The sequence below is a fragment of the Equus przewalskii genome, chromosome 9 (genome assembly GCF_037783145.1).
Source record: "Equus przewalskii isolate Varuska chromosome 9, EquPr2, whole genome shotgun sequence".
NCBI classification, from domain to species: domain Eukaryota; kingdom Metazoa; phylum Chordata; class Mammalia; order Perissodactyla; family Equidae; genus Equus; species Equus przewalskii.
Window position 1 is genome coordinate 40,086,329 of NC_091839.1, and position 22,672 is coordinate 40,109,000.

The following is a 22,672-nucleotide window of genomic DNA, read 5'->3' on the forward strand; positions in this document are numbered from 1 at the left end:
TTAACTCTTGACTCCGAGTACACATCTTTTTAATATTCTATGTGGTAGAACGGGAAGCACATGTACTGCATATTGAAGTAGGAAGCTGTCTTAAGGAAAACCACTTAGATACTGTTGTTTGAGTTGTGAACTAAACAAGTGGCTTTTTTAAAAGAGCATCATTCTTATTTGAAGGAACAAACTGTGATTTCTCAGACCCGGGTATTTGGCAGACATTTTCTTGAAAAATGAACGAAGTTTTCCTGTCACTTTGAGGAAAATAACCAACAGGATTTTTTGCCAGTGATCAAGTTTGAGCTGCCAAATGAAAATTGGAACTTTGAAAAACGTGTGTCTGCCACCATGAGCTTGACAGCTTTTCAATACTTAATGATTTTTCTGATGGGATCAGTGGTGATATTAACAAATGTGATCTAAAAAATATATTTATGTGAAATGTGTCAACATTTGGAAGATACACATAACTCACTGAACCCATATTTTGCAAATAACAAATACATGGGTAAGAGATCTATTCAAAGTGGATAGACTAATGGCTTTTAATGTAACAGTAAGAAAAGTGCGTTGATGTGATTTCAGATTCCACATTACATCTACACCATAAGAAAGCACCACTTGTTGGATTTTGCTGTGGCTCTCAAAGATCATCCAAAATCATCTGAAAAGCCTATTAAAAGACTCCACTCTTTTTTAGCTAAACGTCTCTGTGAGACCGAATTTTATTTATCAACCAAAGGAACACATCGCGACAGATTGAAGGCAGAACCAGATGTAGGAATTTAGCTATCTTCTGTTAAGCAATTCATTAAAGATATTTGCAAAAATGTCAAACAATATTATTGTTGTCACTAAATTTTTTTTTTTTGGTTTTTGAAAAGCAAAAAAAAATCAGACGCAGGCAGTTATGTCAGGCCCACGTATATGTAAGGGAGTAGAGGAAGCTTGTATTTAGAGAGCAAGAAAGAAGAGATGGAAGTACAGAGAGAAGCAGAGATGAGAGACCACATGGAGAGAGAGAGAGACAGGGAGAGAGAGAGAGAGAAGACACCTTGGTTCCTGATGACTTCTGTACTTGGTTTTAATCTCTCTTGAAGCTGCCCAATTTAAAGTTCTAGATTTCCATGTATTCTTCCAATAAACCCCTTTCTATTGAGGCTGACTTAAAAAGGATCTATTCCTTATGGTGGTCATAAATCTCAGTCTATAGACTCAGGTGTGGACGAGGTATGGCCTTTAAACTTTTCTGTAAATTGACTTAATTTTGTCTTTGGGCCTACATCCTGCTGGGTTGGTGAGAGTCATCCTTGGGGTTTCCCTGCCCATTTCCAGGTTGTTTCAAAGCATTAGGAGCTCAGTTTGAGAAAGCCGCTCTCATGAAAGCTCTAAACATGGGCCAGAGAGCTGCTGTGTAATGATCAGCCTGGAGTGGTTTCTCCCAGCCGTCCCAAGGAAGGGATAGGTAGTGGCCCCTTCTCAGTCTTCGTGAGGCTTGTGCTGGTCATGTAGAGTAAAACAAGGGGATATTCAGATGGAATCTTTCCATTTGGGTTTCTTGAGATATTGGTAGAGGGGATGGAAGTTTTGGGATTCTGATTCCGCAGTAGTCAGGGAAGGGGCGAGGGTACAATTGCCCAGGAGCAATGTGATGCGTTGGCATCCTGTCTCCCTACTCTCTGCCACATCTGTATTTGCAAACACTGATGTCTTTATGAGGCTCTTTTTTGCCTGTGAACACATGTGTTCCCCTCAGCCCCTGGCAGTGACAAGGGAAGAACCCATGTGGGCTTTGATGGCCTGGAGAAGAATTTTGGGGATATCATTATTCTGGTCTACACACTTTCTCATAGTGTGATCAGTTCTTCCACGTCCACACCTTTCTTCCTTTATATTCCCACGGCTACCACCCCTAGTTGTTGTCATCCCTGCATGCCTGGACCCAACTGGCCTCCGTACCTCAGTGAGCCATTCTGCACACAAACCCTCTGATGAACCCTCCAGAGATGCACTGTCAGCACATCATACCATTCGTTTAGCACTCAACACATTTAGCTCTCTTTTGAACATCATTTCTTTATGTAGATGGCTTGTCTTCCTTTGAGATTGGAGACTATTTTCTATTTCTGTGTGCCTCCCCCGTCCAACACGACGTACAGTGTTTGTTGCTGCTACTGCTCGTATGGGAACATCAAAGGGAACTTTGGACGGTATAGGTAATTCATTCAGTAACTTTTATTTAGCACCTGTTGTTTGCCTTACTCTCCTGGGTGCTGGGGTCTCAAAGATGAATCAGCTACATCCCTTTTGTGCTCATGATAATGCAACAGGATAAGTGCTAGAATAACTCAATAGCTGAGGCCTATCTCCACTCTACAGCTGTCCCCAACCTCCTCAGGCTAGTTTAGAACACTATGTCTTTGCTCTGCAAGTCCCCTCAGCATTAGTCCACTAGTGCACTTAGCACACAATCTGTATTTTGAAAAATCTAATGCTTTATGATGGAAAATCTCAAACATACATACAATCAGAGAGAAGGGTATAAAGACCTCCCCCCCCCCCCCACTTCAATAATTATCAACATTTTGCCATTCTGGCTTCATCTATCCCCTCAATTACTTTTCTTGGGAGAGAAATTTAAGGCAAATCCCAGGCATTATATCACTTTGTTTACTAATACTTCAGGATATATCTCTAACAGATAAGGACTTTTTGAAAAACATAACTGTAAAACTATTATCATACCTAACAAAATTAACAATAATTCCTTGGGGCCGGCTCTGTGGCCAAGTGGTTAAGTTCGTGTGCTCCGCTGCGGCGGCCCAGGGTTCGGATCCTGGGCGCGGACATGGCACCGCTTGTCAGGCCACGTTGAGGTGGCGTCCCACATCCCACAACTAGGAGGACCTACAACTAAGACATACAACTATGTATGGGGTGGGGGGGTTTGGGGAGATAAAGCAGAAGAAAAAACAGATTGGCAAGAGTTGTTAGCTTAGGTGCCAATCTTAAAAAAAAAAAAAAACCCCAATAATTCCTTAATGTCATCTAATATCTGGTTCATTGTTTTCCCAGTTGTCTCAAAAATGTCCTTTTTTGTTTTCAAGCTCAGGTCTATGGTTGTATTTGGTTGATATGTTTCTTAAGTCTCTTTTAACCTATAACAGTTTCCACCACAGGCCCCTACCTCCATGTATTTGGTGAAGAAATCAAGTCGATTGTTTGTTTCCATTGTCTCGTTTTGGCTGATTCCACCCCTGTAGTGTTTTTACCATGTTATTCTACCCCTGTATTCCTGTGCGTTGGCAGTTAGATCTAGAGGCTCGATTTCAGTCAGGTTCCATTTTTCTGACAAGAATACGTCAGAGTTGTATGTCTTCAATGATGCCACACCAAGAGGCACACAATGTCCTATTATACTGTATTCTCATGTCTATTTTCTTGTCTTCCCTGTTTGACTTGCTATTCCTTGAAGGGAGGGACTTTTATTGTTTTGGGTCATACAGTGCCTCAGTGACTGAGGAGCGCGCGAGCAGCTTTACTGAGGGAACTAGGAAGGGCTTGCTGAAGGACTTGAAGGCTGAGCAGGCATTTGTCAGGCAGGTCCTGGGGCAGACAGCCCCAGCAACAGGCCTGGGTGGGTTCAGGAGCCTGTTTAACCCTCATGGGCATGGTCATGCTTCAGGGTGGAGGAGCCATAAGTAATGCAGTGGCATTCATTTTAGCCCTGATGGTCATGTGGACAGAGAAACTGTCTCACAAAATAGTGCCAAGGTCACTTCTCTACTGCCTTTGAGTTAATTCTAGCCCCCTCAGGGACTAGCCAACGAATTAAAAAAGCCCATGAACCTCAGGGGAGGGTTACTGGGCAGCAGTGTTAGCAGCTCATAGGCCTCCTCAACCCCATTCGTCCACTTACTCAACTCACCGAGAGAGAAGAGCAGGGAGCTTGCAGAGGGATGGTTCTAGACTTGCCTCTTGCTCTGACTTGAACCGGCTGAGTGACCTTGGGAAAGTCCTCTAACATTTTTGAGCCCCGTTTCTTTACCTGTAAAGCCATGATGGTAATGCTTACCTTGAAGGCTGGTTGTGAGCATTGAATATGGTCATATACATTAAGCATCTAATGTGGTAACTGGTACAGCTTGGAGATTAATGTGTGCTAATTCTCTTTCTCCTGTTCTACAAACATTTAGAGGGACTGGTGACTACAAGGCACTGTGCCAGGAAGGGAGGAGGGAACAAAGGTGAACCTATCCTACACAGACTGTGTCCGGGGGGAGCCCGCAGCCCAGTCAGGAGGAGATAAGGTAAACGGTAAGTACACAAACAGTGACAACATGACAGAGCGTGTGAGGTGCCATGAGAGACGTGGAGCTAAGAGTGCCATGGGACAGCCATGTCTCTGTCGTGTTGTCCTTGTGTGGACTGACTTTATCGACGGCTGGGCATGCCCCTTACTAGATTAAAGGACGTTCTGTTCTGCTTCTGTTACAACACGTTTGAGTCTCTGATTTGGATGTTGAAAGGAAAAAGAACAGAAAGGACATTTTCGCTTCTATGAGGAAGGGGGCAGTCTACCAAAATGACCCGAGGACATCCCTGAGCTGGGGGTGAGGACTGACCTGGCTCCCCCCATCTTTGCCATAAAGTCAAAGCCTCTGGGGCCAGTCGAGTACAGGTGCAGTGGAACCCAGCTCTTTGGATCAGCGCCCTTAGTCTGATTCTTTTCATCTGTGATGCCACCAAGCTCATCTGGTTGATCACACAGAAAGTATAAACCACAGCGCGAGCCTGGGGATAACTGGGAAGAGGCCCCCACTGCCACACAGGGGGAATCGGAAGGGCACATCCTGCACTGTCGGCCTGCTCCAGGCTCTGAAGGCAACGCCTCCCCTTCGGAAGCTTAGACTCTGCAAGGATTTGCCTCCAGGCAGCGCTACAACCTCCTCTTCTGGCCCCTGGGAGACTGCTGCTTCCGTCAGGATTTCTGGCACTATCGGAGCTGAAAGGGAGCAGGGCCGGCACCGGCACCTTCCCTGCGAAGGGTAGGCCTCCCCCGGCGCCCCCGCCCCGCACCTTGGTGAGAGTGCGCGTTGAGCGCCCGGGGCAGGTGCGGAAGCGGTGAGAGCGGGCGCCCGGAGGACGGATCTCTCTTTTGTGGAACCTAACTCAATGATCCGTCTCCACTGCCTGCATGGCGCTCCCCCTTCATGAATCTGCCAGCCTGTGGGCTTGGGCTGGGTTTGCAGCTTTATTAGGCATCGCAGCAGCTGAGCAGGCTTTTCTTTGCCTTTTTTTTTTTTTTTTTTGAAACCCCAGTTCTCTTAGCTAGTCTTAAAATTCTCAGGCTTTTCTTTTTAAAACCTTTTTGTTAAAACTGTGAAGTGTGGTACAGTTACTGAAAAGATAAAAGAAAAAAAATGTACAGCATGATGAAGGGAACACCCAGGTAACCATTCCGGGATCAAGTAGAGCATTTCCAGCTCCCAGGAACACAGCACTCCTCCACGTGCCCCCTCCCAGCCACACCCCTCTCTCCTCCCTGATTTTATGCTAATTGTTCCCTTGCTTCTCTTTATGCTTTTGCCACCTAAGTATGCATCTAGAAATACTATAATTTAGTCTTGCATGCTTTGACATTTACATAAATGGGATTATACAGCAGGTATTACTTCACTGCTGGTTTCTTTCACCCCATATTATGTCTTTGAGATGCATTCATGTGGTCACATGGAGCTGTAGTCTGTCCATTGTCGTAGATATATAGTATTCCATTGTTAGGACACATAACAATATGTTCATTCTGCTGTTGCTGGATATTTGAGCTCTCTCTAGTTTTTGGCTCATATCAATATGCTGCTGGGAACATTCTTGTCTAGGTCCCCTGGTACATGAACTCCTCTTCAAAGGAATACTGGGATCTCCTTTTGTGTAGCTGGGAAGAGGAGCCTTTGCCATGCTGAGATGCAGGGAGCTAACTGTGTATTCAGGATGGCACTCCAACCCCAGTCCTGCTCACCACTCGGTGGGTGGGTGGAACTGCAGGTCACTCTTATTAGAATTCTCCCTAGAAATCAAGGGGAAAAGAAGCAAGAAGTTTTTGGGCAGGATAAAGGAAACAACTTGAAAGGGTACTGAACCGAGATCAAAGAGCCCTTCGTGCTGCTGGCTTTTGATGTGAGCATAACTACACACACCGCAATAATTAATTAACTTATCTTCAGGGCTTGCTGCATCCCACCTACCGCCTCCTCATCAGCAGCCCTCCACTCAAGGCCAACACCCTCATCGTTAACAAGTGCTGGGACTTGGAGGGACAGTGTCCTTGGCTGCCGCAGGCGCTCGGCGCTGTTGGAATAGCTCTGGGGAAGAGCTTTGAAGCCCACTTGCAGAGGCTATAAAATCAGAGAAAGTTGGAACTGGAAGCCGTTAGAGATCCTCACAGGCAGACTTTGCGGCTGTTTACAGGCTTGTTGGGAAAGTGGAGTTTTCATGGAAAAGGAGTGGTGTTTGTTTTCATTCCATGCGGTTAGTAGGCAGGGCATGTTCAAGGAAGAATCATTCTTCTCCTCTTGCCGCTCCCTTTTGTCTTCTTCAGCCCATGCCTCCGGTTTCAGAAATTAGTTTGTTTATTCTTCTAGCTTTGAGGAATAGATAGACATATCCCTCCAACGAGCCTTTGACAGAGGTGCCAATCAGCACAGCCTGAAAGGGAACAAGGAGGGATGGAAGACTCAGAGGGAGGAAAAGGAAACATGGGAAAAAATGGTTATCGGGACAGGTAAAACTATCTGTGGCTACAGAGGTGAGAAGAGGGGCCTTAAATGGGGGTCATGAGGGAAGCTTCTGGGGAGCTGGAACGCTTTCAGTCTCGGCCTTGGTGGTGGCTGCATGGGTGAGTGCATATGTAAATGTCCACCCAGCCTGCACTTGCGTTTGTGCACTTTACTGAATGTAAGTTGCGCATTGAGTACAAAGGCTGTCAGGAGGCTTTTGCTGGCGCTGGTCATCCGTGCTCTTACCTCCGACTTCTTCCTGCATGCTGTAGGTGTCACGTGTATAATGTGAACGTGGGAAATCAACCACAACGCAAGGCTGCAATTCTGACTTCAAATAGTAATTTGTATTTTAAAGAACATAGAAGAAAGAATGTTTTTTGTATTTACCCACATATTTATCATTTCTGAAGATCCTTTTAGGAGATTCAAGTTTGTACCTGCTCTCATTTCCCTTCAGCCTCAAGAACTTTCTCAAGTGTTTCTTGTAGTGCTGACGATAAACATCCTTAGTTTTCATTTGTATGAAAATGTGTTTATTTTTTCTTCAGTCTTGGAGGGTGTTTTCACTGGAAAAAGAATTCTAGGTTTTTCTTTTCTTCTCTTTCTTTCTGCACTTTAAAAATATTGTTCCATTCTCTTCTGGCCTTTTTTTTTTCTGATGTGAAATCAGCTATCATCTGTATCATTACTTCCCTGTATAAATGTGTTGCTCTTCTCTGATGCTTTCAAGATTTTCTTTTTATCTTTGGGTCTCAGCATTTTGACTAAGATGTACATAAGTATAGTTTTCTTTTTATTTATCCTGCTTGGGGTTCACTGAGAGTCTCAAATCTGTAATGTATGTCCTTTACCAAATTTGGGAATTTTTTCGTCGTTATTTTTTCAAAAGTTTTTTTCTACCTTCTTCTCTCTATATTCTCTCCCTCTGGGACCGTAATCAGATGTATGTTTTACCTGTTAGTCCCTATTTTTTCACAAGTTTCTGAAGCTCTCTTTATTTTTTTCAATATTTTTGTCTTTGTTTTTAGATTGGATAATTTTCTTTACCTTCACACTTATTGACTTTCTTTTGTCATTTCTAGTTAACTCTTAAGTCCATCCAGTGGATTTTTTATTTCAGATATTATAGTTTTAAATTCTAGTATTACATTTGATTTTTCTATAATCTCAATTTCTCTGCTGTGATTTTCTATCTGCTCATTCATTCTGAGTATTTCCTTTATATATTTGAGCATAATTTTAATGGCTGCTTTAAAAACCCTTATTTGTTGATTTCAACATCTAAGTCATCTTGGGGTTTCTCTCCATTGATTGTCGTTTCTCTTGTATATGAGTCATATTTTCCCGTTTCTTGTTATGTCTAATAATTTTGGATTGTACCACGCACATTGTGAATAATCCATTGTAGAGACTCTGAATTCTGTTATGTTCTTCTGAGGAGTATTGCTTTCTTGTTTTAGCAGGCAGTTGACCTGGCTGATCTCAGATTCTAAATTCCCCTGGCATGTGTAGCAAGTGAAATTTCTATTTAGTTTTTTTACTCAGCTGGGCTTCCTGGTACCTGCCCAACATATGCTTAGTTTAAGGTTGGCTAGAGATTTGGGAATCATATACATAGAAATTGGGGCTTCCGCTCTGTGGCTCTCTTCTTTCCAGTATTTCTCCCTTTACTTTCCAGCTGCTATTGCCCTGAATTTTGTCTTCTCACTTCTTAGATAGTAAGTAAGAAGTAGCCACTTCTCACTTCTATTCAGGTTTTAGCCACCTTCTTGTGCCATCAACTGGAGACTGCCCTCACACAAAAGAACACTAAAAAATGAGCAGTTATCCAGTGCCATACGTTTTCTTTAAATGTGGACAACCTCCAGTTTTTGCCTGCTTTTGGCCACTCTCAAATGCCTTCAGGTATTGTTTTGTGTGTTTTGTCCAGAACTGGTAATTGTTGCTTTGGGAGCACTGGTCTAATATGAGCTGCTCTGCCCTTACTGAAAATGGAACCTTGTCATCAATTCTTGCCTAGTGATCTTACGGCTTGATTTCTTATTTGTTTTATTAAAATAATATGGTAAAACCAGTGATAAGAAATGTTTTGTTCGGCATCAGAAATGCGTCCAGTGTTAAAAAGATAGTTAATAGTAATAATAAAAGTCATTTTAAAATCATGATTTAATAAATGTTCTCTAGTTACAAAGATCTGAGGATAATGTTTCTTTGAAATAAGAAGCATTATTAGAATAACTGAAAAATGTCAAGAATCTTTTTCTAGTGATTTTCTTCTCTTTCCATGGAAAAATGGAAACTCTTGCTATGCCCATTTCTAAGCTTCATCCTCCGGAATCCTCTTTATATTGCTTTGTGCAAAGTGCGGGTGGTGAAATAGATTTTAACTTTTGTGGAAAACAGTGGTAAAAAAGTAGAGTTGGTTCTAAAAAATAGAGAATTTTTATTACTTTAGGGCATAATCTTGGAAGGATTCTCCTTGTCTTTATTTTTGGGGCAGACCAGAAAGAAATATTTATGGGTTTAAAAAAGTCCCATTCTAGCTTTCTCCACATTATATAACATCATCTCGTAAAAATTGTAATGTTTCCTTTGGTCCATCTATCATTCCATTTGATTGACGAGTACATGGAACGCTAGGGTTAGTTAGTACTCTCGTTGGGACATGGGGAAAACAGATGCTGCAGTGGTTTGTGACTCTGCTCAGCAATGAATCCTGAGATGCTAAGGGGCCCAAACTTTTCCTGTATTTTGTAAGACGTAAGATGAGTAGAGCCCTGGTATTTTAACTATGGTTCAACTTGCCTGAGAGGCAAAGATTTGTCTGCAACTCTGGATCCCCTGCTCCTACGGAGCACAGTTCCTGCCTAGCCTCCCCTCCAAGACATTCTCTATTAACAGGAGACATTTATTTAGATTCCATTTTATAAAAGCTTGAGTATTAATTCCCAGATGATTAGAATTTTAACACATATTGCAATATATTATAAACATAATTAAATAGAATAAAATAATATTTTGAGGACTCAGATACGTGTTATTTAATTTTCTTTACCCAATACCGGTATTTTTCTGTACAATGATGCAATGATTTCTGTGAAGCACACACTGGGTAGTCAAAGACAACGTGTCTTTTATGAGAGGCAATACATCTATATAAGTAAGAAAGAAAGAGGACAGACTTTATCTTATGTTGCCACTAATAAGTTTTATTCAAGTCCTACTCCCACTATATCCTGCCAAACCACTGACCCAGGAGAATCTGGAAGAAGTTGTATCCTCTAGATTATGAAAAGGATCTAACAAAAATGTGAGCCTTTTAACTTTATAAAAGGCAAAAAAATTATACGAATAAACATTTTATTATTTGATCCAGACATCAAAGTTTTCATTGATTATCAGTGTCTGCTCTTTTTATGCTGCTGACTAAAATTTTTTTCAAAACATTGTCTGGTTTATGTAATTCTGATTGCTATTTCGTTTCATTCTCTCATTAAAATTAAGCCAAGGGTACTGGATTTTAGTTGATTGTTTTTGGAGATTGTAGAGTGGAGAGGAATCTAGGTGTTTCCTTATGATGCTTATAGGAATGAGTTTTAGAGTGAAAAATAAGGGAAGAAAAGGATATTCTTCAAATAAAGTCATCATAAATTGCCAAAGAACTGAGTTATTTCCTGCCTCTTTATCGTGGCATGTTGGGTCCCAGGCCCTGGGGCAAGGTTTGGCAGGATATGGTGGGAATAGGACCTGGATAAAACTTGTTAGTGGCCACATAAGGTAACGTCTTACCCTCTTCCTTTCTTACTTCTGTGAATGTATGGCCTCTTGAAAAAGACACTTGTCTTTGACCACTCAGTATGTGCTCCAAGGAAATACTTTTCTATTTCACTTTGTAAGAATATACTGACATTGGATAAAGCAAATTAAATAACATAATTTTTGTGTCCTCAACCAAAGTTATGAAATGAGGGTGACAAAAGTTTAGGGTAAACCATAGAGCAGTGATTGGGCTCCCATTATCTCAACCAGTTTTTTTTGAGGAAGACTGGCCCTGCGCTAACATCTGTGCCCATCTTCCTCTGTCTTATATGTGGGATGCCTGCCGCAGCATGGTCTGATAAGCGGTGTGTAGGTCTACGCCTGGGATCCGAACTGGCGAACCCTGGGCCACTGAAGTTGAGAATGCGAACTTAACTGCTACACCACTGGGTTGGCCCCTTAACTACTTATTTTATATGGCTTTGATGGGACCCCATAAGAAATTTTTAACCTCTTTCTTCCTCATTTCCTCATTTTATGTCAATTTGGAACGGGTGAGGATGAAATTTAGCTAGAATGGAATTTGGATTGGCAAGTCACCAATCAGAAAGGCTGTTTTTTTTTTTTTCTTCTTACAAAGGGAAACTTCTGTTAAGATTCCAAGAAACAAATCATTTGGATCAAGGTATAAAATAAAAGTTTGAGAATAGAACCATCATTACTGTAACTAGGTCCAAGATATATTTTGCCAGCCCACCTGAAGGCGTTTTCTAGAATATCTCAGTGAGACCAGTCACATTCTAAGTCACCCATGTGGATGAAAAGTTACCTCATTTCCTCTGGGATCACTGCGTGCCCAATAACCATCTTAGTGATGTAATAACTTGGCATTTTTTCCCCATGGGGTAGGGACACCCAGGATAGAAGACACAAGTCATCACTTTTAGGACTAATTCTCCAAGTATAAAGAGAGATTCATCTTTAATGGCTGTGAGCAAAGATATGCCAAGTAGCCAAATGTAAGACAAACAGCTAACATATTGAACACTAATGCTACATCATGCAGTATGATAAGCACTTTTCTATACTGTCTCATTCAATCCTCACATCCCATGAGTAAGTATCATTATTATGCCTATTTCAAAATGGGGACCCTAAGGCTGAAAAGATTTGCCCGACGTCAGACAGCTAATTTGTAGAGAACCCAGGTTTTAATTCTAGGTCTGCCCTTCTGCAAAGCTCTTTTCAGAACTTGCCATATCCTACTATTTATTTATCAATGAAATTTATCAAATTCAACTGACTTATGGATTCATCAAATTAATCAAAATGATATGATTAATGCAGGGAGCCAAATTGGATGAGCCATTTTATAGGGAGATAGAAAGAAGTTACTTCTACGAACCAAGGTTCTTTGTTTTATTTAAATATCCACTTGCAAGCAGATGGTAGGCAATCTGTGGTATAGTAGTTCTCAACATAAGGTTTGTAGACCCTGGAGGTCATTGAGAACTTTTCAGGGGCATTTGTAGTCAAACTTATTTTCATGATAATACCAAGACATTATTTGTTTGTTTTTCCATCTTCTCAAGAGTGTACAGTGGAGTTTTCCAGAGGGTATATGATATGTGATATCACAATCGATCGAACGCAGATTTGAGAATATACCTGTGGTCAATGGAGCTAGATATTAAAGGAGATTTACAAGAAGATAAAGCAATGCCACTCTTCTCATTGAAGAGTATTTTGTTTTGGAAATGTAATTACTTTGCATAAATATGTATTTATATTGCTATTTAATGAGTTAATTTTTATTTTAAAGTAAATAAATAAATATTTTTAAAATGTATGTTTTAACACTTAATATGGTAAATATCAATAGATATAACCCACTTAAACAAAAGCTCATTGGGGTCGTTAATAATTTTTAAGAGTGTGAAGGAGCCTTAAGACCAAAAAGTTTGAGAACCACTGCTCTAGTGTAACTTAAAATTTAGATGGAAAGGGATGTTGGGTTTAATTGTTAAACATACTATTTTTCCCTTTCTTTCTATTGCTTTCTAGCAGAGGAACTTGTAACTTACTGAATCTTGAAAGAAATTTCTCAGTGTGAGGTTGCTGTGGAATGGCTGGATACATTTGGTAGAGCAGATGTCTTTCTGAGGATCTTCCCAGCTCACAATGCCTCTCATAGTGACAGGACCCTGACAGCCATATTTCTGTCTGGACACAAACCCTATGGCTATTGGTTGGGACAGGGCAAACTGAAGGTGAGCCAATTCGATTCTCATTCCCAGGAATTTGGTGTTGGGATTCAGAGACAGCTAGTAACTCTTTCTTTGTGACCAGAAGTGAGGTGGTGAAAACTCAAGCAGTGGGGAAACACCTAGAGAAAGACGGTCTTAAGAGAGAGAAGAAACTGGTGTACCGAGAGAAATAAGGAGGAGAAATGGAGAGGGAATGCCGTTTGTGTTCCCAATGGCTTTCCAGGTCTTCATTCTAGACCCTTCTGAAGCTTGGCTGTCTTCATGCACCTGGGTTTTATGGATTATCCCTGTAGCCTTGGAATAAATTTTCCCTTTCAATTAAGTTAGTTCAAGTTGACTTCTGTTAATGTCAACCAAACAGAACTAAGGCCGTCAATTTCTGTAAAGCAGAAATTCTTGTGGAGGCTGGACATGTTACTCTTGTTTAAAGGTGCAATTGAAAGTATCTCAGAAAAAAATCGAAAATAATTTATTGTAAGGGAAAGAATAGGAACATTAATAAGAAAACAGATAAAGTTGTCCCTATTTGAAATTTTAGCAATATTTATAGACATCACTGGCTTCAGAAGGGCAAGCAAAACGTGGTAGATGGGCAATCTGCCAGTGAAACCTAGGAGTGTCTTTTATTGATTTCTCTAGTTACCTGGATGTTCTGAGTCTCTGCTCTGCTGAATTGGAGTGTGGGAGTGTGAGCGCAAATCGTAGACATATCTTCTGGCCTAACTGCTTCATTTTAGTTTTTACTATACTCTGTAGGGCCACTTCTGTCATGTTTATCACTGTATCCCCAAGGACTTAGAACAATGCCTTGCACAGTGTGGGCACTTAGTCAATATTTGCTGAACGAATGAATAAATGACCATTTTAAGTAGTCCTTGGGGACGTTCACTAGACTGGATATTATGTGAGTTAAAATCTTACTAAAATTTTATTTTGGTTTTTAATTTTTTAAAGTTCAGATTTGGAATGCAATTTTCACTGAGATGAAACAAAATTCTTTTCTTTCATCAAAAGCTCTGTCTTAGTGAGTCTGTCTCTCTTTCTGGCACACCATCCAGAGTCTTGTGCCTAGAAGCTGTATCACTCCCTTCCTTGTCTCTGATCAATCTTAACAGAGTTTTCTTCTTTTTTAATCCCTGGGTTCTGTGTCATTTCCTAGTGATAAGATGCTGCCATGGTTTGTACAGTGGAGAGCAGCAGAAGATTAAGATGGAATGAGCAATTGAAACCAGGTCAAAGAAACATTGCGGGTCCAGGCTGAGGAGTTTTGGCTTTATTTTGTGAACATTAGGAAGCCCTAGAAGAGTATTATAAGTTCTTCCACACTATGAGTTCTTCTTGCCTGAAGAAACTCCTCTTTCAGGAAGAGTAATAAAGCCTCAGTGTACAGAATGGATGGGAAACTGAGACCCAGTGGCCAGGAGGTCAATAGGGGGCGATTACTATGGTCTAGGTATGGAGTAATAAAGACACTGTTGAGTTTCTTCTGACTGTGACTGTGCTTAGGGATTCTTCATGCATCTTTAGAGTACAGAAGGAGATGCAGTTTTATGCTCTTTTTTCTCAAGATCCCTGTGCTTTGAGCATAGTGTAGGCAGGACACGTAAGTGGTACTTAGGCGTTGATGTAATTATATAGTTTGCATTTGTAAGAGTTTCTTGCTTCCAGGCCATTGTTACTGTTATTCCCTTTTCCTGGAATGCCATCATCCTTGTTCTCCCCCAGTTGAAATCCCCTTCATCCTTTAAGTCCACTTCCTCTCTGTCACCTTCCCTGGTCTGAAATCAGAGTTAAGGTCTCCCTCCTCCTGCCTTCCACAGAAATAACTAGTTTCTTTGGTAGGCACTCACTCTATTACGTCTTGTAGGACGTTCATCTCCCACTAGAATGTGGATTCATAGAGGGGAGGTGTCCCTAGAGGGAGCCAGCTTGGTGTGCCGCACAGTGCCTAATCCATGGCTCTGCACTTAAATGGGCATGAATTTCGTATAGCCTACACTTTGAGGTGTTTTAAAAATGAAGGCAGAGTTTGCCTATGTTCTTGATAGCTGAGAAATCATTATATGAGGCATTGTATTTATGCACAGTGGTCACAAGAATGCAAAAATGTAAATTATTTCAGTAAAAATTGTGAAAATCATATATTCTATATTCACACCTACCAGTTTCCAACCTACTGGGGAGTCTTGAATGATTGCATGGCTATTCTCTTTCTTGAATGTTAACTAAACACCAAGATTACAGGGTAAACCTTTAAGTGACTGCTTCAGAGCTGAATTCCACCTATTTAAGCTCCCCGTTTCTTTGGGAGATTAAATAACACGTAATTTAACTGTGTGGGTCAGTGTGGTTTATAGTAAATGGTGTGAATGATTTGGAAAGGTTCATTAGTCAGATCTAACGACCTGACTACACCCTTCAAAACATGATTGATTAGGGCTCATTCCGAGAAATGAATTGCTACACAGGAGTAGGTTCATGACTCAGATGGCATAAATGCCTTTTACAAGTTTTTAGCAGAGGAAAAAGAGCCAATAGAGATAATGACTCTGGACTTGGGTTTATAGAGTCTTTCATCCAAGCGCTGTGTTTTAAAGCACTTTGTTCCTCCAGTACAATCACCCAGCATTTAAATACAGCTCCTGCCCATTCTGGGAGGAGTGGAAATGAACACAGACTCTAATAAGAGGTTTGGGTCTGCAGTGGAGGCTTATTGCTGTACTCATTTGCCTCTTGGATTCAGAGATCCTAACTCTTCTATACAAGATTGAGGAAAATTACATTGTGCACCGTTGTTCAATTATATTCAAACTCATTTCTTGGGGCTTAAAAAACATGAAACAGAAAAGACTCTTAAATTGCAAGGCTGAGACTGCGGGACACCTGGCAATTGAAGGCGGAGAGCAACTTCCCCCGGAGTTCAAAATTTCCCCCCACCCTAAAGGAGAGGAAGAGAAAGGAAGTTCTACTTCTTGTGTGTCCTGCTTTCTGTGAGAGGCTTGGGATTCTTCCTGTGTTCTCAAATCTGGGATGTTTTAAAGGGAGTAGACAATATATGAGCACAAAAGAAAAAACTCCATTGTGGATTGTCTTTTACAAGCAGTTAATGTCTGGCAGTCCTTGACTGCTTCACTGTCATAGGAAACACCACACCCATACACAGGTTGTGGGCAGGGGTCTTCTGTGAAGCAGTTAGAGGAGGTCAAGCGAACAGGTGTCCACCTTACTTCTGCACTTTGGCAAAGGCAATGGTGTCCACTAGTGAGGAGACCCTCCACAGTCATTTGGGTTTTTTTTTTTTCAGCTTAAGCACCACGTTGTCCTCAGCTCAGCAGAACAAATGGAACAAGTGCTGCTGCTTTTGAAGAGCTATTACCATGAAGATTCTTATTTAAAATATACTCAGCAAATTATTTATTCCAAAGTGGCATAAATTCATTTATGGAAGACATTAAAAAATATGTTCATTATCTTATTCTAAGCATCAATTAATTTACCTATTCATGCATATATTCATTCCAGCAGTATTTATTGAGGGCCTCCTATATGCCAGACCCTGTTCTAGCTCCTGGGGATACAGCAGAGAATACATAGGATTGAGCCCAGAGGAACCCTGAAGTGCACAGATCATAAATCAAAGGCAGAGGGGTGATCGTCTAGTCTGACTCTCTGTTTTACAAATGAGGACTGAGAATGCCCATCCTTTGGGCATTGAGATTATGGATAAGAAACGTTAAGGTGGGCACCAAGTGGGGTGGGGTGGGGATCCCAGCCAATAACAAAGTAGAGGAGTCAAACGGTGTTTGAGAAATCATTTCCTTTAGACTGAGTCAAGTTTAGAGTAAGAAGGAAACATCTCCTCTTAACTGAGATTCTATAAGTCCTTTTTCAAAGCAGAAGGGACAAATTGTATATTGATGTTAATACTAACGTTCAAATAGCATTTAAATAACATCTTGTAAGAGGCTACTAGAAATCTAGCAAAGTGCTTTTACCTCTATTATCTTATTTAATCCTTCAACTATCCATTGGAATAGGGATTATAATTCTCATTCTACAGATGGGGCAATTGAGTCTAAGAGACTCTAATCTGGTAAGTAGGTGATGGAGCCATACTTTGGAGGCAGGTTTTTTGATGCTAAACCCAATGCTGTTTGTACTGCTCCATGCTGACCAGCACTCCTACCACCCCGCTATTGGTTAATTCACTTACTTAGCAGTTTTTGAGGGCTTATTACTGCCCTGACGCTGTGCTAGGCACTATGACAACACAGATAAAAAACAAAACCTGCCTTCAAATAACCCAAAAATGATAATACAGTGTGATAAATGCTACGGCATAGATCCCCCCGGGGTGCAGGGAGCTCAGAGGTTGTTGCCCTGGTCCTGAGGTGGTCAGAGAAAATTTATGAAGGAAGTGATACTCAAAGCAAGGAGTTATTCACTGAGTGAGAATTAGCCAGGTAAAGAATGAGTGAGTGCAGGCTGTCACAGGCAAAGGGACCAGTGTGTGGGCAAAGGCACAGGGTCTTGAGAAAGACAATGCCATTAGGGAGCTGTGAGCAGGCCAAGGGGTGGGAAGCTCAGGGCATGAAGAAGACTGATGCAGAATCTCTTATTTTCAATGAGTCAACTGTTGAAGACCATGCTTTCAACTTAGTTTAATTGCCAAAAAGATTTTGTTCTCCAAAAAGACTTTTCATGGCAACATAGCTGCTCTCAACTCAGAGTTACGGGTTGGCCATTTTCTGACTCTTCTGAAGAATGTGCCAACAGTCTGAACGATAAGATTCCCCAGTAGGATCAAAAAACCTGATGCTGGAATCATCAACAGTCGATTGTTCCTAGAGCCTCAGATCCCTTCCTGGGGCTCCTCTGATCTTCATGTGGAAGGTTTTGCTTTGGAGTTGCAGGAAAGAAGACTGAACCCTCTGTGAAGTGGCAGCAAGCTGGTTTCTAACAGGAAGTTTATGATCAAATGACTTGTTGACACATGTCTTGAAAGCCACATTTGTTTGTTTGATGTTTTCTATCATTCACCAAGACCTGTTCCTTTAGGATTCACAATGCCCAAACGTATTCTAAAATATACACAATTGAACATTTCAACCTTCTAAGGTAGCAGGGGATGCTGAATCCTTGCATTCATCCAGGTGGATGAGCCAGACCGTAAAAGCTGCCTTTGCCTGCGTCTGAAAAATGCATTCACTCTTGGTCATAGCAGTGGAAGTGACAACCCAATTTTGGTTTTCTGATTTCAATTTTAGGAACCCTCAGTTGGCCTAGTTATACTTATCCCTAGTTTGTAAGGCAAAGCCCTTTCTTCTCTCTTTCCCTTTCACCAAATATTGGCATTGTGCTTCTAATACAGAACTTTCATACATGATCCCTGCCTCAGCCAGACATTGGGTAAAGGAGTACAAAGCTCTGTTCAGAAAGGTTTAAAACCTGCAGTGGAGTTGATCCACACCCTTCCTCTCAGGGTCTTTTGGTTGCATTGAGATCCAGAATATGTGTTGAACAGAAGTGCTGGAAGTTTTCTCAGGAATAAGGTTGGCAGAAGACCAAAATGACTTCAGGACTACCCACTTTTCTCTTTTTATGACCCATAGAGGGGCTTGCCTGACAAGTCTTCATAGAAAATAGCTTATCCAACAGGGGCAAGATGGTAAGTCACCTAAACCAGTCCTAGTCCTGTAGGAGAGAAGGCTTCGCTGTTGCTATTTGGCCTCCGTCTCGTAATTTGGTGTTTTCATTGGGTGACTATAGCGACTACACGTGTGGGCAAATGTCCTCTGAGTTTTGGTTACTTGTCTGCCATATAGTCCTGTAATCCTAGAAGTGATCCTTTAAACTTTCATTGCCTGGATTATCTCAACTGAAAGATGAGGATGATATGATTGAGTCACTTCTCAGGGTTATTGAAAGAGGTTGTAATAGAAGCAATCCTTTAGGTAAGGGAAAGTGTCAGGTTGGAGTAACTCCACTGTTAGTCCTACACTCTTTTATTACCAAGGCTCTATCTTCTTTATTTTTTTGTCCTTGAAACATTTATTGAATATATCAGCTTGGATTAAGTTAGGCTGCATATAACAGTAAATCCCCAAATAACAGAAGATTTACAAGTGAGGATTTAATGTTTCTGTCATGTAAATAAAACCTGGAAGTAGGCAGCTAGGCTCCACAGGCATCAGAAACACAGATACCTTCTATCTTTCTGTCATACTCTCCTAGTCCATGATTTCAGATCACCTCATAATCCAAGGTGGTTGCTGGGGCCGGGGGGGAAGGCATCATATCTGTTATGCAGGCCAGAAAGAGGAGGAAAGACAGAAGTGCAAAGAGGATTCTGCCCTGCTGAGACAGTTCCCTTAAAGCAGAATTCTCAGAAATCCCAAACAATTTGTCCACTTATATCTTATTAGCCAGAACTTAGACATGACCATACCAGCTGCTAGAGATCCTGGGAAATGTGAAATTTTAGCTGGCTGTCTTGTCATCCCAAATAAGATCAAGGTTCTGTTGCTAAGGAGGAAGAGAAGAAATGGATGTAGGGATGGGGAACTAGTACTCTTTACCTTAGTCTGCTCTTTTGATACCCACACATCCGTGTGCAATATTCCTGTATACTGAATACAGTCACTCTAAACAGAAACTCAAGGAAATGGGAATCCAGTGCTGGATCTGTGACTGGGTGGATTTGGAAGGCAATAAGAATCCAGTTATTATTCAAGATGGAACACTGGTAGTACTTGTTACCTGTTGTGGAAGATTTACTTAAATGGTTACCCATGGGAGTCTTTGGGAGTGAGTGTCTATTGCAAGAAATCGTTATGGAGAATATAAGACCTGCGGGTTTGGCTTGCTCCTTCAAAGTACCCTGGAGAAGTTAAAGAAAGAAAATTATAAGTTCAAGTTTTAAATTCTCAGCTCAATGAATGATCAGAAGACCAAGAAATTTTTAACGTCGTCCTGAAGAATTTTTTTTAATCTCATAGCAAAGGATTTATGTAGCAGAAAATCGTCTCCAGAGTCTAATCCTGAGAGTTGTTGAATTATAATATAGTTTGAATTTATTTACCAGCTCTCTTAAGCAAGGATTAGGGTATTGATAGGGAAGAGTGGGACCCCTAGAATTGGAATGAGACATTTGGGATCAGCTGGATGACTGAGAACCCCAAACTCACAAACTTTATTTTTGGTACCAATTACTATATTGCTCAGTGTTTTTAGCTATAGACAACAGAATCCACACTTGCTGATAAGGGCATGACCCAGAAGTTGCACTACTTCTGCTCCCGTTCCATGTGCCGTGACCTTGTCGCATGACCTCATCTAACTGCAAGGGAGGCTAGGAAATGTAGTTGTTAGCTGGATAGCTGTGTGCCCAAATAATGCTTCTATTACTACAAAAGGCAGAAGGAATTTTGGGAAGACAATCAATGGTATTTCTGTTAACTAAGATGAAGAATGCAGAAAGAGGAGCAAGTTGTGTAAGGAAGCTGTGGGCAGGAAGAAAATAAATTTGGTTCGGGAAGTATTGAGTTTAAAAGCCTGTGGCACGTCTAGTATGAGATGTCCAGTAAGATGGAGAGGGGAAGGGTGTCTTGCCCAGGGAGAGTTTAGGATGAGAAAAAAGGGCCAACATTTAAGGATGAAGTAGAGGGAGGGGAGTGTCTGGAAGAAAGTAGGAAAGAGCAGAGAAGTAAGAAGAGAATTAGGAGAAGCTTCTGTCTCAGAAGTCAAGGAAAGTGTTCAAGGAAGGAGGCAGTTATCAAGAGTGACAAACGCTGCTGAGAGGACAAGTAGAAAAGAGGGTGAGAAAAAGTCATTTGATTTGTCCATTGTTGACTCAGTGGAGTGATGGGAGCTGAAGACAAATTGCAGTGGGTTGAGTTGTGGATAGGAAGTGAAGCATTGGAGGTGTGAAGAATAGATAGGCAGTCAGAAAAAGGCAACAGGTAGATTGAAAGAAAGTTTATTTTGGGGATAAGAATTCTTGATCAGGTCTGCAGGCTGACAGCATGGATCCAAGGAGGAGAGATTGAGATGAAAAGAAGAGAGAGAATATTATTGGTGTGAGGTTTGCGTGGGAGATGGGGTGATGTAAACCTCAGTGGGATGGATCTGCCCATGGAAAGGAGTAGGGCTGCCTCTTTCCCTGGGACCAAAAGGAAGATGATAACAATTGGTAAAGGAGATGAAGTTACACTGAGAACTTGCAAAGGAATCTGAAAAGTCTTTTTAAATAATACTTGCTACTCATAGTTGATTTATGAAGCTTGCTGCTGGCGCATTTTCAGTGTCTATTAGGCACTCAGATATACATGGAGACCTAGGTTTAAGCAGCTCCATTCCCCAGCACAAGCTCCAGCTTTGAGCTGAGGATGATCTCCTTTCTTAAAGCTCTGCAAGCAGGAGATATGGAAAAGGAGAGGCTGGGGTAGCTCAGAACAAATTCCAGGACAGAAGAAAGGGCAGAAGCAGCGGCAACACGTGCTTTTTTTCAGGAGGCACCTTGGTTTATCAGACTGTAGCAGCTGGTCCCTGGAGGGCTCTGAGAGCCAGGGACTCACTGACCTTGAGGCTCCTCCTGGAAAAAAGAAAAACATTGGGACCCTCCCAAGAAGAAATCTCAGCAACGGACTAAATTTGTTAAATGGAACTTGAAAACATTTCTGGTGTGGATGGTAAAATGATTATTGAAGGCCATCAGAGAGCTTCCATGACTCACTGTTTAATGATTTCCAGCAGGATTACAAAGGATTTAAAGTAAGCTTGAAGCTATTGAGAGCAAATAGTGTGCCAAGAATATGAGAGTGGTTTGCGTTTTGGACTCTATGAAAACTGTATTGTTAATTTAGAAAAAAATACAAACTGGATTCCTAAGGCTCTGGAAGTCTGTTATTTTCCTAATGTTATTTCTCTTGTCTCAGTGAGATATTTGACATTTGAAAAAAGGCTAAGCAGAGAGTGGGAGCTGTCTAAAACTTTGTTGACCAGATCATCTCAGAAGAGTTTGGCAGAGCCAAGAAGTAAAAACTTGTAGAGACATGGGTGAGTCATTGAGTACAAAGGGGGAAAGGCAAGCAGAGTAAGGGGTGAGGAGAGGAACAAGGATGGTTGCCCTTTCTCCTAAACCCCAGATGTGTTATATGGTTTGCAGAAAGGGACATAATTATTTTCCTCCCTGAACTCATGACCCTTTGCAATGTAATTTTGCAGTTCCTCCCATGAAGAGATGGTGCCTGTTTTCCTGCCCCTTGTATTGACTAGACTTGTGACTTGTTTGGCCAACAGCATCCAAGGGAAGTACATTCCGTCAGTTTTGAGCTTGGGCCTCAAGAGGCCTTGCACACTTCTGCTCTAACTCTTAAAACACTGTGGAGCTCCTTAAGGAAAAGTCTAGGCCAGCCTCCTGGATGATGATGGCCCCAGAGCTTCTGCTGACAGCCAGTCAACCCCAGACATAAAGGCATCTAGCTAAGACACAGCATGAATGAGCTCAGCCAAGAACAGAAAGACAACTCAGCTGAACCAAGCCCAAACTGCTGACCAGTCCACAGAACTGTGAACTAAATAAATGGCTACTGTTTTAAGCTACTAAGATTTGGAGTGGTTTGTTACACAGTGAAAGCTAACTGATACGCCACTTTGGGGTTGGGAAGGTGGTGAAGTAGGGAAAGAGAGAAGAAGATGAGAGACGGAGATTGGGAAATTCATGCCATAATGAATTGTGCTCTGATATAAACATGGAAGCAAGATTAAAATTGATGAGAAAAGAACTGAATACCCATAGCTGTCTGTCTCTGAGCTTTTCCATCTTCCTTCTTCTAGTTTCAGTACCCTGCCTTCCTCCAGTACACATAA

At 41.4% G+C, this 22,672-nt stretch overlaps 1 long non-coding RNA gene across 2 annotated transcripts; it reads left to right on the top strand.

The window, feature by feature from the left end:
* Nucleotides 1-4,455: 4,455 nt before the first annotated feature.
* Nucleotides 4,456-22,409, top strand: LOC139085555 (uncharacterized). Of its 2 annotated transcripts, XR_011543917.1 has the most exons (3): nt 4,456-6,525; nt 16,107-21,859; nt 22,028-22,409. It is a non-coding gene; the product is annotated as an uncharacterized lncRNA (long non-coding RNA). The 2 variants fall into 2 exon arrangements; XR_011543916.1 differs by having other exon boundaries at nt 16,107-22,409.
* The last annotated feature ends 263 nt before the right edge of the window (nt 22,410-22,672 follow it).